This window comes from Quercus suber, unplaced genomic scaffold, assembly GCF_002906115.3.
Source record: "Quercus suber isolate HL8 unplaced genomic scaffold, Cork oak 2.0 scaffold_192, whole genome shotgun sequence".
NCBI lineage: Eukaryota > Viridiplantae > Streptophyta > Magnoliopsida > Fagales > Fagaceae > Quercus > Quercus suber.
The window spans coordinates 748,087-762,235 of NW_027069650.1; the positions used below are offsets into that span (position 1 = coordinate 748,087).

Genomic DNA, 14,149 nt, shown 5'->3' on the forward strand with positions numbered 1-14,149 from the left:
AGGACAACATAAAATATGGCGTAACCAACCAAGGTGGTAGGTTATAGGGGATAAGTATGACAGGCCACATACTATAGTTGTTGTTCATATTCCCAAAAGGGTTAAATCCATCTGTAGCCAACCCTAACCTTATACTGCAAGGTTCGAAGGTAAAAAGCAACAAAGTTGCACGCATCTAAAAATGCTCTTTACTATAAGTATCATAAGTTTCTACACCTTCCCACAACTCCTTCAACTCGTCAACCAATGGTTTCAAGTAAATATTTATCTCATTTCCCAGTTGATAGGGACCAGGAATAAGTAAGGACAACATAAAATATGGCGTAACCAACCAAGGTGGTAGGTTATAGGGGATAAGTATGACAGGCCACATACTATAGTTGTTGTTCATATTCCCAAAAGGGTTAAATCCATCTGTAGCCAACCCTAACCTTATACTGCAAGGTTCGAAGGTAAAATCAGGATGTTGCAAATCAAACTCCTTCCACTCCTCACCATTAGCCAGATGCCTCATTATCCCATCGTTCACATGTTTGTCTATATACCATCTTATGTCCTTAGCTCTTTAGCCTGACATGTCCAATCTCCTCAATCTCGGTGTCAACAGGAAGTAACGCAATACCTTATGAGGAATCTTCTTACCTTGGGCACATGTATCCTTGTACCTAGGTGCCTCACACACCGGACATTTATCAAGGATTTCATTTTCCTTTCAAAATAGTGTACAATTATTTTTGCATGCATCTATATGCTCGTATGACATGCCCAAGTCACGTAATATCTTATTTACTTCAAAAGTTGACCTTGGAACCAAATTACCTTTCAATAAAACCTTTGTCAACAATTTTAGCATCATATCAAGTCCCTTATTACTCAAGTTGGTCATTACCTTTACATTCAACATCTCAATAACAAACTTCAAGATACTATAATCAGTGCAACCTGAATACAACTCACGCTTTGCATCTTCCTCAAGTTTGTCAAAATTACGCACTTCCTCATCTTCGGTTGCATTTCTTAGTTCCCCTCTAATTCAGTCACCTACTAAGACATCAATACCATCCATATGATCATCATCTGACATTTCATTATCATGAATGTTCTCGTTCAATACACGAGGTTCTCCATGATTATACCCATTAATGTAAAATTGCATAATCCCACGATGAAGCAAATGGATACGTACAGTATGAGGAGATTGTCGATAGCAATTCACACAGTGAATACACGGGCATGAAATATTATCACTCAAGTCCACAACCGTTCTTACAAAATTAATAAATGCATTAACCCCTTCAATATATGGATGACTTAATCTGCCATCGGGTGTCTTACCCATTATCATCCATCTTTTATCCATGTTTGACTACAATTGCAAGGTGAATGCTACTTTAGTGAATGCACAACTTATGCATAATATATAAGGACAACTCATGCATAATATATTCTAATATCTAATTCATGAATGCACAACTCATGCTATCTCATTCATGAATACACAATTCTATATTAATACTTATACAAATATACATTACACACTCAAACACTCTTAATATGAATTTAAACCACCTTATAACATCATACAAGCCACCCGCTTGCTCCAACACAACAACCCACCACAAAACCAATCACAAGTACAATATTGTGGATAAGCATCCCATATCATATTATGTATATCATCAATATTTTGTTCATCATCACTACTATTATCCTCTTCCTCATCAATACCTTCCTCGTCCTCATCACTATTTCCCTTTCCATGGAGATGCCATCTAGTATAATCACGCCTCATCCCTTTCCATAAAAGGTCTCTTGTAACCTCAACTCATGTTCTTCTATATCTATTGTTACAATCATTACAAGGACATTTTATCTTCATATCTTCATCTTTGATACGTTAAAATGCATAATCAACAAACTCTATTACTACATTTATATATTCCTCACATGACTTACTAGAAAGACTGATCCAAGATTTATCAACAGGCATTATATCTACACCCTTCAAAAATGACATAAATAGTAACAATTATTCATGTCTACATTGTGATAGATAAACTTATTATAAAAGTTAAAAACAAAAGCACTAAATTAACAACACCACCTCTGAATATATTGAAAACTACATGAAAAACTTAATTAAATTTTAGAGGTCCACTAATTTAATTTCATAATTATATACAAATAACATGTGTTCGCGTAAAATAATTGCAAGTGCACAGAATCGTAACAAGTAGTAAAGTGTTTTTAGAAAACGAGTGTCGAACCCACAAGGATTAACTATGTTATTGAGTACCGAAATTCACTAAATTAATCACTATTTGGAAAAATCGAAAATAAATGGATTGTTCTACTATCTGAATTATATTAAACTATTTAATAAAAATAAATCTACGAATAAAAAGAATTAACAAAGCGTAAAAATCTAACAGTGTAAAAATATAATAAGAATGGATCTAGAGCGATTGATTTCACCTAACAAATCCCACAAAATTTATCCTTCCTAATTATTAAATTCTAATAATCTCCCATTGATGATTAAAAATTCCTTAAGTATTCAATATCTTCTCTCGAATAATATCAAAAATATCTGCAACTAACAATTCCATATCTCTATGTGAATTTAATTAATTGGAGACTCATCACGTACTTTGAATTTTTTTTGAAAAATCACACTAGTCGCGGTAAAGCATCTCTACTTTCGCTCAACTAATGGTGTTTAATTCTAGAACTAAAATAACAAATCACCTCTCGGTCTCATTGTAATTCAATTGATCAAACTATAATTTGTAAAAGATAGTAAGCATTAAGAATAAGAATTAAACACTCAATCATGGAAATATTAAAAATAAAATAATTCAGAATATAAATTGTGTGTTCATTGCTAGACTACATCAACGCTCTAGAAAATAAAATTTAGTTCATAATAAAACTGAAAAGAAAACAAATAAAACTTATGTCTTTCATCTAATGGTTGATCAACATGAAGCTCTCGCCTTTGTCCTCAGATCCTCCTCTTTAGAAAGACTCCTAAAAGCAAAATCTTCAATGCGGCCTTGCCTTTCCTCTCAGTTTTTCTCTTATGCAGCGGCACCCTTCACAGAAAAGTTCTCTATGCAGCGGCCACCCTTATTTTTTCTTTTATATTTATACACATGACACACGCGGCTGACCTAAGGCTTTTCTTTACAACCAAATCACCTCTCGGTACATCTCTACTTCGCTCATAATGGTGAATTCTAGAACTAAAATAACAAATCACCTCTCGGTCTCATTGTAATTCAATTGATCAAACCATAATTTGTAAAAAATAGTAAGCATTAAGAATAAGAATTAACTCAATCATGGAAATATTAAAAATAAAATAATTCAGAATATAAATTGTGTGTTCATTGCTAGACTACATCAACGCTCTAGAAAATAAAATTTAGTTCATAATAAAACTGAAAAGAAAACAAATAAAACTTATGTCTTTCATCTGATGGTTGATCAACATGAAGCTCTCGCCTTTGCCCTCAGATCCTCCTCTTCAGAAAGACTCCTAAAAGAAAAATCTTCAATGCGGCAGCCCCCTTTTCCTCTCAGGTTTCTCTCTTTTTCTTTTCTTTTTACCCTAAAGAGCCTTTAAATAGGTCAAGGAATCCTATTCCCGTTTGGAGAAAATCCAGATTTTTAGGCTTCACTTAACCGACGATTTTGGCCCATTTAACGTCAGAATTCGGACTTTTGGTAAACTACAAAGTTGTAGCCCTTTAAGTTAACTTTCCAGCCAACTTGAATCATCTCGATTGGATATCTGAGCCCAAGTTATGCTGAAAATACTACTGATGTGCAGGCTGGAATCCTAATCCGAATTGGACTTGGATTTTGTACAAAATTCCTTTGATTCCTTGCTCTTCTCATTCCTTCAAAGCACAAATGAATAGATAAATATAAATAAAAAATCAAATCAAATCAAAAGAAATAAAGGAAAACTAACAATTTTAATAAATAAGAGGATAATAAAATCATGTAAAAATTACACTTATCAAATTCCCCCAAACTTAAACTTTGCTAGTCCTCGAGCAAAAAGAGAAAAGAGAAATAAATAAATAAAATTTTTCTGGCTCAAAGATCTGCATAAAGCTTATAATTCAAAGGAATCATTCCAAATTAATCAAGTCCAAAGTTAATTCAAAACTCAACTCCATCGCATTATCATTCTCACTTCATCATTAGCTTCCCGGATAGTTTTATGCAAACAAGTAAATAAGTATAGATCTCTAAAAACTCCATAAACTTGCTTTTTAAATCACTCTCCACTAATATAAACAAAATATTACCCAGGATCAATAGGTCTTTATTAGGCTTGTGATGTATGGCTATGGTGAGGGCTATAAAGAAAAGATAAGGTTCAAGCAAATATGTTATTTTAGTTCTAGAATTAAACACCATTAGTTGAGCGAAAGTAGAGATGCTTTACCGCGACTAGTGTGATTTTTCAAAAAATTCAAAGTACGTAATGAGTCTCCAATTAATTAAATTCACATAGAGATATGGAATTGTTAGTTGAAGATATTTTTAATATTATTCGAGAGAAGATATTGAATACTTAAGGAATTTTTAATCATCAACGGGAGATTATTAGAATTTAATAATTAGGAAAAATAAATTGTGTGGGATTTGTTAGGTGAAATCAACTGCTCTAGATCCATTCTTATTATATTTTTACACTTTTAGATTTTACGCTTTGTTAATTTTTTATTCATAGATTTATTTTTATTAAATAGTTTAATTTAATTCAAATAGTAGAACGTTCCATCTATTTTCGATTTTCCAAATAGTACTTAATTTAGTAAATTTCGGTATTCAATAACATAGTTAATCCCTGTGGGTTCGACATTCGTTTTCTAAAAACACTTTACTACTTGTTACGATTCTATGCGCTTGCAGATTATTTTACGCGAACAAGCGCTTTGGAAACCTTGAAACGGCAGCAGCAATTATGAAGCGCACAAATCTATGCTATTACACGTGTGAACTAAGATATTTTTGCATTTTTTATTTTTATTTTGTAGCGAACCAAAATCTTATTTTTTTCTCCTCGGATGCGAGGGAAAAATTAAAATTTTGAGGGGCTATTGTGGGGGAAAAAGCCCAACCTTACGTAGTGGGCCTAGAGCCTAATGTGAAGGTTACTATATGTCCGAAGATGCTAAAATTGTTGAGGAGTACTTTGCATGAAAGAAAGGTACTTGGGAGTGAAGAAGATCCGTCCGAAGAGAGCACCATCGTTTCGAAGAGATCATTCTCCTCGGATATAAAGATTTTTGGTCATATAAATATCTGGGGGGTTCGAATGAGCTTACTAATGACTTCATTAGTCTGGATAAGCTTTAGACACGCTTGGAGATAAGAAGAAAGGAAAAATATCTAAAAGGAAAAACTGCCACTACCGTATTAAATGCACTGTAGCAATTTTTCTGGCCGCATTTATGTGAAGAAGACCTCTAAACAGTGTAATCTCAGCTACCGCCACTCACAAAAAGCTAAAGAAGATACATGACATAACATACACTCAAGTAGGTACCCAGATAAAGAACAAGTGGACGATGGGGATGATGGGGAAGGATACTATATAAAGAAGAAGGGCTTCTGATGGAAGATGGGAGAAAGATGATAGAAAAGAAAGAGAGACTTCACTGTAGTCCTAAGAACTGTAATCACTACTCAATTTATCATAAACCTCTTCGGACTTCAATTCATTTCGTCTTTGTGTGTATTTTTCTGCTAGTTTATACTTGGAGGTTTTAGCCAATCATTGTTAATTCCAAATCAACCTAGCTCTATCACCCGCGTTCTACAAATTTATTGTTTTGGGCTTGGACCACAAATCCTAACCCTACAAGTATAATTTTTATCTTGTAAAAAAAAAAAAAAAAAAAACTTATATTGAAGTTTCTGCCCACACCAAAACTATATAGTGCTCTTCAATGGCTGGAAAGAAAAAATAAATGATATTGTGCTCTATTGGTCGAAAGAAAAAGGAAAAAAAAGTATAGAAAGAAATTAATAAGGAAATAGAGAAAAAATATATTATATTATTAATTAGGTAGTGAGGGGAAAATGAATAACATTTAATGATGTTTTTTTAATCGTTAGATCTTTTAAAAATTTATGGTGTAAAAAATGTGTAACTTTATAAGTTACTTCTTTTAATAGATCATTGATTACTATTAGATCTAAGGGTAAAAAAACATTCATAGTAATGTCATTATTACTCCATAAAAATTAGTGATTTAAGCATTAACTCTTATTATTAAAGGCAAAAAAAAAAAAAAAAAAGTGCTAAATATATGTGCTCATCTTATTGAGAAGGCATCTCATGTTTTTCATTAATGCATCCTTTTATCTCATAAGGTATGAGTTATATATAGTTGTGAGGTTCATGGAGGGAAAATTATTTGTATGAATTATCTCATGGAGCATCTTTTATTCCCTCTCATAATTTGTGAATATGTGAAATCTACTAAATTTGAGATGGACATTCCATAAAATAGTGTCATAAGGTAAAGGTTGGTTTGTCCACAATTTGTAAATCCCTAACATTGCCCCCTAGTCTTTGGATTAAAGGACCTCCCCTAACCACCAAGGTTGGGTTCTAAATAATAAAAATGAGTTTCATACAAATAGGCGAAATCTACCAAATATGAGACGGACATTTCATAAGTTTTTCTTTATGAGAAAAATGACATTTTATAAGATGACGTTATAAAATAATTATTTTATGATATCATAAGATAATAAGATGATGTTACAAAATATCTTTAGAACATTTGTTAACTTTCTGTTACTCTATAATTTAGGAAAAATTATTTTTGGTGAATTCTACTTATAAATTCATGTCTTTAAAAAATAATTATTATCGAGTAAATGCTATAAATTAAAATTATATCTTAAAAGATGGATAATGAATATATCTAATATATATAAGATAATTAATTATTAAAAACATATAAGATAATTTTTTTGAGAATTATTTTTATAATATATAAGCTAATTATTGCATCTTATTTGGGAAATTTTAGATAAGATGGGAACCAGAGAATTTGATGAAATCATGGCTTGGCTATGCTTCGCTAATTTTGGTTGAATTCAATATATATAAAAAGAAAAGTTTCACAGCTGGGACTTTTTTTTTTTTTTTTGAGGGACAATTCACAGTTGGGACCTGAGCGCCTCACTAGTAAAGAAATCTGGAAGGTGTAAATGTTTTTTAAAAAAAATCTCCGAAAGGGCCCATAAATAAGTGTTTTCCTTTTTTAAAACACTTTCCATCTTGTCATTTTTTTGGGACGGCGAGAACGAACCGACAGCTCAACGGCCGCCACTTATTATAGACCGTGTGAAAAATAAGACAATAAAATAAAGCAATTTTAATACTTTAATAATTTTCACGTGTCCAATATACATCAACAACTAATCACAGTTTTTCTTTTTAATAAAAAAAATTATGTTAATAAATACTTTTAAGGTACCTGTTAATAATATATTATAAAATTTTTTTTTATTATTTTTATAAAAAAAAAGAGTAATGTTGTTAAAATATTAATTATTTTTTAAATGAATTTTTAAGGTTATCATTTTTCAATAAAAAATTATTACACATTTTACGATAAACCCCCCATTAACGAGGTTATTAAATCATGAGTCAAGACAAAAAATATACGGAGAGTGACGCCTCAACAGATCTCATTCGTAAAAAACATCACCTAAAACCCATCCAACGGCTGTAGATAGACCCTTTTAACGCCTCCGATTCCGACCAATGTAAACTCTTTCGACACTTCCGAGTACAAAGTCAAATATTCAAATCCTCTATAAAACAACAGTGGCAGTACTGTTTATACGAAGAAGCTAAAATAGCATACAGACACAACACAAAGAAGCAGAAAGAAGATCATAGAAAATTTGACTACCATGTCTCACAAAACGTGACCATCGATCCGAGAAGTGGTTTCTGCAAATCGAATTCTATCTTCTACAGCAAACGCAAGCCGTGTCCGCACCCACCCAATCATTCCTCGACGTCACCACTTTCATATCGTCCCGGGCCCACCATGGCAAGATCGCCTTCATCGACGCCTCCACAGGCCGCCACCTCACCTTCTCTGATCTCTGGAGAGCCGTCGATTCCGTCGCCACGTGTCTCGCCGATATTGGCGTCAGAAAAGGCCACGTCATCCTCCTACTGTCTCCAAACTCTATCTACTTCCCCGTCGTGTGTTGGCTGTTATGTCCATCGGCGCCGTGATAACCACCACGAATCCCCTCAACACCACCAGAGAAATCGGCAAGCAAGTTGCCGATTCGAAACCGATCCTCGCTTTCACGACTCGTCAACTCGTCCCCAAACTCGCTGAGTCGACTCTCCCTATCGTACTCCTCGACGAAGACGAGCCTTCACAACAGTATGTCAAAAGCGCGAAAATCTTAACCACTTTGAGTGAGATGTTGAAAAAGCAGCCGAGTGAGAGGCGAGTCAGGACCGAGTCAACCAGGACGACACGGCGACACTGCTCTACTCTTCCGGCACCACCGGAGCCAGCAAAGGCGTGGTGGGTTCGCACAAGAGCCTGATAGCGATGATCCAAATTGTACTTGGACGGTTCAACTTAACCGAAGGGGACCACAGGTTCATCTGCACCGTCCCTATGTTTCACATCTACGGTCTAGCAGTGTTCGCTGTTGCGCTGCTCGCATCAGGAACAACGGTCGTGATTCTCTCCAAGTACGAGATGCACGATATGCTCTCAGCAATCGAGAAGTACCGAATCACGTACCTCCCGCTGGTGCCGCCAATTCTAGTGGCGCTGGTGAACGGTGCTGATCAGATACGGTCGAAGTACGATTTGAGTTCGCTGCAGTCGGTTTTGTCAGGCGGAGCTCCGCTGAGTAAGGAGGTGATAGAAGGGTATGTGGAGAGGTATCCGACGGTGACTATTCTTCAGGGGTATGGGTTGACGGAATCAACGGGAGTTGGGGCTTCTACGGACTCGTTGGAGGAGAGTAGGAGGTACGGTACGGCTGGGTTGTTGTCGCCAGACATGGAGGGTAAGATTGTGGACCCAGAGTCTGGTGAGGCGTTGCCGGTGAACCGGACCGGTGAGCTTTGGCTCAGAGGTCGCTCTATCATGAAAGGTACGTATGGTGGAAANTTTTTTTTTTTTTTTTTTTTTTTTGCTGATGTGGACTGGTGGCCGGTGGTGGTGGTGGTGGTGGTTGTGGTTGTGGTTGTAACTGTGGCTGATGGTAGAGGTAGTTGTGGTTGGTGTTGTAGATTTTTTTTTAATAGTGAGATATATTATTTTATTATAGTAGTTATATTATTTTATTGTGATATTTATATTATTTTATTATATTGAAAACTAAAATAAATGCACTACTATAACATATATAAAAATAAAATAAATAAAATAACTTTCAATAAATAAATAAAGTAACTTTTAATGAAAGTAAAAAATTAAATTTTTAACCCTATTATTGTAAATGCTCTGTTGTATGCAGAAGTTCGGAATCTCCTTTGGATCTTCGCTGTATTTATGATATGGTTGTAAGCACAAAACAGATCTTGCACGTTTGTCAACATTTTCCTCGAAGCACCATAACTTTTTAGTTCTGGTGAGCCACTATACTACTTTTTGGCACATTGATGCCACTTTTTTTGTTTTTTCAAGCACCTTGGTTTTTTAGCACTGTTGTTACCCACTGCTTTTAAACTCATCACAAGCTTTGAAGGTGTGGCCCACCCTGTCACTAGGATGAGTGGCCATTAGGCCTCTTTAGAGATAGCAGCCACGTAGGGTGTGCCAGTGACTTTACAAGAAAACGTGAGACATAAAATGACTTGCAAGAGGACAAAAAAAGAAATTGAAAATTAAAAATTAAAAATCAAAGGACACTGTAATACGACAGTAGCTTAACTCATAATATACATAAGCTACAAGTAGTTTAATTCTTTTGCGTATATTGTGGCTTGTTTAATATGTACAGTTGTCGTTTAGTTCTAATAGTTTGTTAAGTTAGTTAATTCCCGCTTCTCTGTTAGCTTAGTATATAAACAAAGCTTGTAATTAGTTATTCTCAAGCTAATCAAATCAGTTTCTGCCCTAATTCTGTCTCTCTGTTGATAATTACTTTTTACTATCAGATCAAAATATCAATCAGTTTTTTGATGTACATGGTGATAGAATCTCAAATTTCTTATTTAACGACAAGTATTGCTAGTTCAGCTAACTAAAACTTACAAACATTAACTCATCAATTATGTTGATACTAATATTAAGAAAATAAACAAATAAAAACAAAAGCAGATTACATTACAAATCACGGATTTTCATCATTGGTTTTTTTTTTTCTTTTCCTAAGGTTTGGACTTTTGGAGTTCACCGGTTTGGTTCGCATGAGAAAACGTGTAGAATATTCCCATCACACAGAATGGTGTACAGAATGGTGGGGACATATCATTATATCAAATTATTAACTAGAAAAAAATGTTGAGATTACCGAAAATATAACAATTTTGTGCCACAATTTACCACGTGACGAGTTGTAATTAGTGAAGATGTGTCCTCATATAACCAACAAATACTCCTTCACCAGTCATAACTTGCCACGTGGCGAATTGTGGCATAAAATTATGCTATTTTTGGTGACACTAGCACTACTCTTAATTAGGTGCCAATTGAGGATATTCTATGAATTCACAATATTCATCACCAACCAAGTCAACGGGCCAAAGCACATTATTAGTGGACCACTGGACGTTGATTCTTTAACAGAAAATACATATAGCTAGTATAAAATCGCACCCGGAGTTTGAATTTTGAAAGTATTGTAGGTCCAATGGAAGATTATTATTTATTTTCTCTCTTCTTAAAAAAGAAAAAAGAAAAAGAAAAAAATGTTATCAATATCATTCATGAATAATTTTTTAAGTTAAAAAACATTTTATTTTTTCTATGTTTAAATTTATAATCAATTTAGCCCTATAATTTTAGTTCTAATAACTCTAGTTTTTTTCATTCGGCTATATATCCCATTAATTATAACTAGTTTGTAATCTTATGCATATGCATGGATACACTTAAAAATATATAATAAGATACATATTAGTATATATATATATATATATAATTTAAATACTATTAATGGTCATTCTTATATTTTGAAAACTCTTTAAAAAGTCTTGTAATCTCTCCCCATCCACCATGGTTGGATAGCCAAATCTACAAAAAGTCTTATAATCTCATTAGGTATAAAATGTAAACTGTTCATGTCTTTTTTTTATTATTACTTCTTAATTTTTGTTATTGTGAAACATTTTTTTTTTACAATTAATTTATTTTAGATTTTTTTTTGTTTTTATACTTAATAACTTACTTGGATGAATATTTATGATGTGATTCCACATTTGATCTAAAATTAGGAAATAAAACTCTCTCTAAAAATAAATAATTTATGACACATGGCATAAAATTATCCTCTAATTAAAATTTTTCTAAACTTTGCCTCTATATATATATATATAGAGATAACATATAAGATAAGATGTCACAACTCACGTGAATTGCATGGAACCATCTAAAGTCTAAACAACTTTTTTCTCAACAAAAGAAAAAAAAAAATCTAAACAACGTGGTTTTTAAAAAAAAAATGGTGAAATAATAAAAGAAATAAAAATCAAAGTTGAATAAAAACCCCTAGAGGAAAATGAGAGGTGGAGGTGACTGCTATGATATCCAAACAAATCCTTCGATTAAGCACTGCCCCTAGACCACTTCTGTCAATTAGGTTCATGACATGACTTAAATGCTAACTTTGTCAGGAATTGGAGGTGTTTTCTTGTTTTTTTTTAGTGTTCTAAAGATTATTAAACTCAGTGAAACACTGTATAAAGGACTGCCTTTATATATGTAAACACACTTTAACACAAATATAGTACTATGGAATTAAGACCCATTAGATCAGACTTAGAATAGTAAGTAAAACATTGCCCTCTCTCACACGCACACATATATACGGGGGATCTATGTGGATAATTCTTAAACATATGGGATCTATGTTGTAGGACTTCCATTAAGATGAGTTTGGTACTTTCACAAATTGCACTAGACAGTTTTTGCAATAGTTGTTGCTTCTCCCACAGCAGCACAGAGATACTCTTAAAACCGCAGTAAAATATTCAACAATTTTAAGAAAATTTTTATAGAAAAAGAAAAAAAAAAGAATTAATATTTTGACAATATTTTTAATTCTCCTAGAAGTAATATAAAAGTTTTCTTAAAATAGTTTTTATTAACAATTGTCCTAAGAACACTTATTATCATAACTCATATTATATTATATTATATTATTATTCACCTCCGCCTAGCAAAAGTGACTAATGATTTTAAAATTGTTTTTACTTTACTTTTTCATTTCAATACGTTTTAATAATAATGACACTATTAAATTTTGCAAAAAATTGAGATAAGAATTGTTATAATTCCTATAAATTTGTGAAAATTTGGGTATTCGCTTGACAAATTTATTGAGAAATACACTACTTGTAAAATGCGAGAATTTTAACTCCAAATTTTCAGGTAAGAAATGTCTATTTTTGTATATTTGAGAATTATTGCTGTTACATTTATATTCAATCTGTCACCATTTCTTTCTGAAACTAATTAATTTGATCTTTCACTATTTCTTTCTTAAAACTAATAAAGTCAAATTTTCACTATTTCTTTCTTAGACCTAATTATAAATAAATAATTTTAAAACAAAATATTTATTCATGATTCAAATAAGATGTTCATTAATGTCCATTAGTATTGTTGTCATTTAAAAACCTTATTCATTGTTAATGGTTAACAATTAATTATTTAGGAAGAATACATTAAACAATTCAATTTTGTATTTTCAAACATGATGTTTTCTATAACATATGATAAATTCAAATAATAACAATATCCACTTATAGTTAGTGGATTTTAAGGGTTGGTGGGTGCGAGCTAATAATCAAGTGGCCATGAGGTTAATGATTTTGCTAGGAATGTGATTGCGACTATGTGCGACAAAAGCTTGGCGATTGGAGATTACAAAAGTTTGTGCGAAAGATCTGGTACATGATTTTGCTAGGAATGCGTATGAAGAACCATCTCTTTTATTATTTTTTTTATATAAGGTAGAAATTTTACTTTAAATTGTTTATGTGTGTAAAGTTTTTTATTCTTTTGCATACTTAAACCACAATTCTTGACTCTCTCATCTTACAAAAAATTTGTACTTGTGAAGTGACCATCATACCAAAGGTGCATGATGGTGTATGAAAAAAATATTTATATATTTCAAGAAACCACAATATTTTCGCAACAAATTTTAAGTAATAAATTGTTTTTAGTTCTAAATTTATAATTTAAACCCACTACTAACATTATTTAAGTAAAAATGTTGTAGATATAATATTTCTCATATTTTAAATCCAATTCATTTCTTCCATTTCATGATATATATATATATATATATATGTCATTTATTATATCATATTATTTAAAATGATGTGACAATCTATGTACATATAATGGTAAAGTTTAATTTGTACGATGAATTATATGAAATGGGTTGCCTTGAAATGGATTTGATTGTGGTTATGTGACAAAGGCTTAGTGATTGGCGCTTGGAGATAACAATAGCTTATGCAAGGCTCCGGACCATGAGCTCGATCTATTGGTCCTCAAAACGTTATGGCTAGAAGAGTTTATGACTTCTTAGAGTCTTTTGCTCAATTCAGGGAACCCATGCTATTCTTCTCTTGTGATTATGCTTGGTGATATTAGATGGGAAACCGATCAGTTTAGTGAGGATTCTTTTAATTATTGTGAGTTTAAAATGATAAATTTTGATATTTAAAATATATAAGTATAAAATTCAACGTGTTTTTTTTTTTTTCAAATTGTTAATTGTATTGACTGGTTAATAAAAGAATCACATATTCACATTGGTGGGAATCTAAAAATATAAAATTTTATGGACTAGAATTGACAATAACTGTAAATTCAAATAATGAAATATATTTTAGTTTCTTTAATTAAAATAAATAAATAAATAAATAAAATATCCCAAACAT

The 14,149-nt window shown here is 32.4% G+C and overlaps 1 pseudogene; it reads left to right on the forward strand.

Annotated features, from left to right (window-relative positions):
* The first annotated feature begins 1,358 nt into the window (after positions 1-1,358).
* LOC136069840 (probable CoA ligase CCL5) lies at positions 1,359-9,596 on the forward strand (annotated as a pseudogene).
* Positions 9,597-14,149: the final 4,553 nt, after the last annotated feature.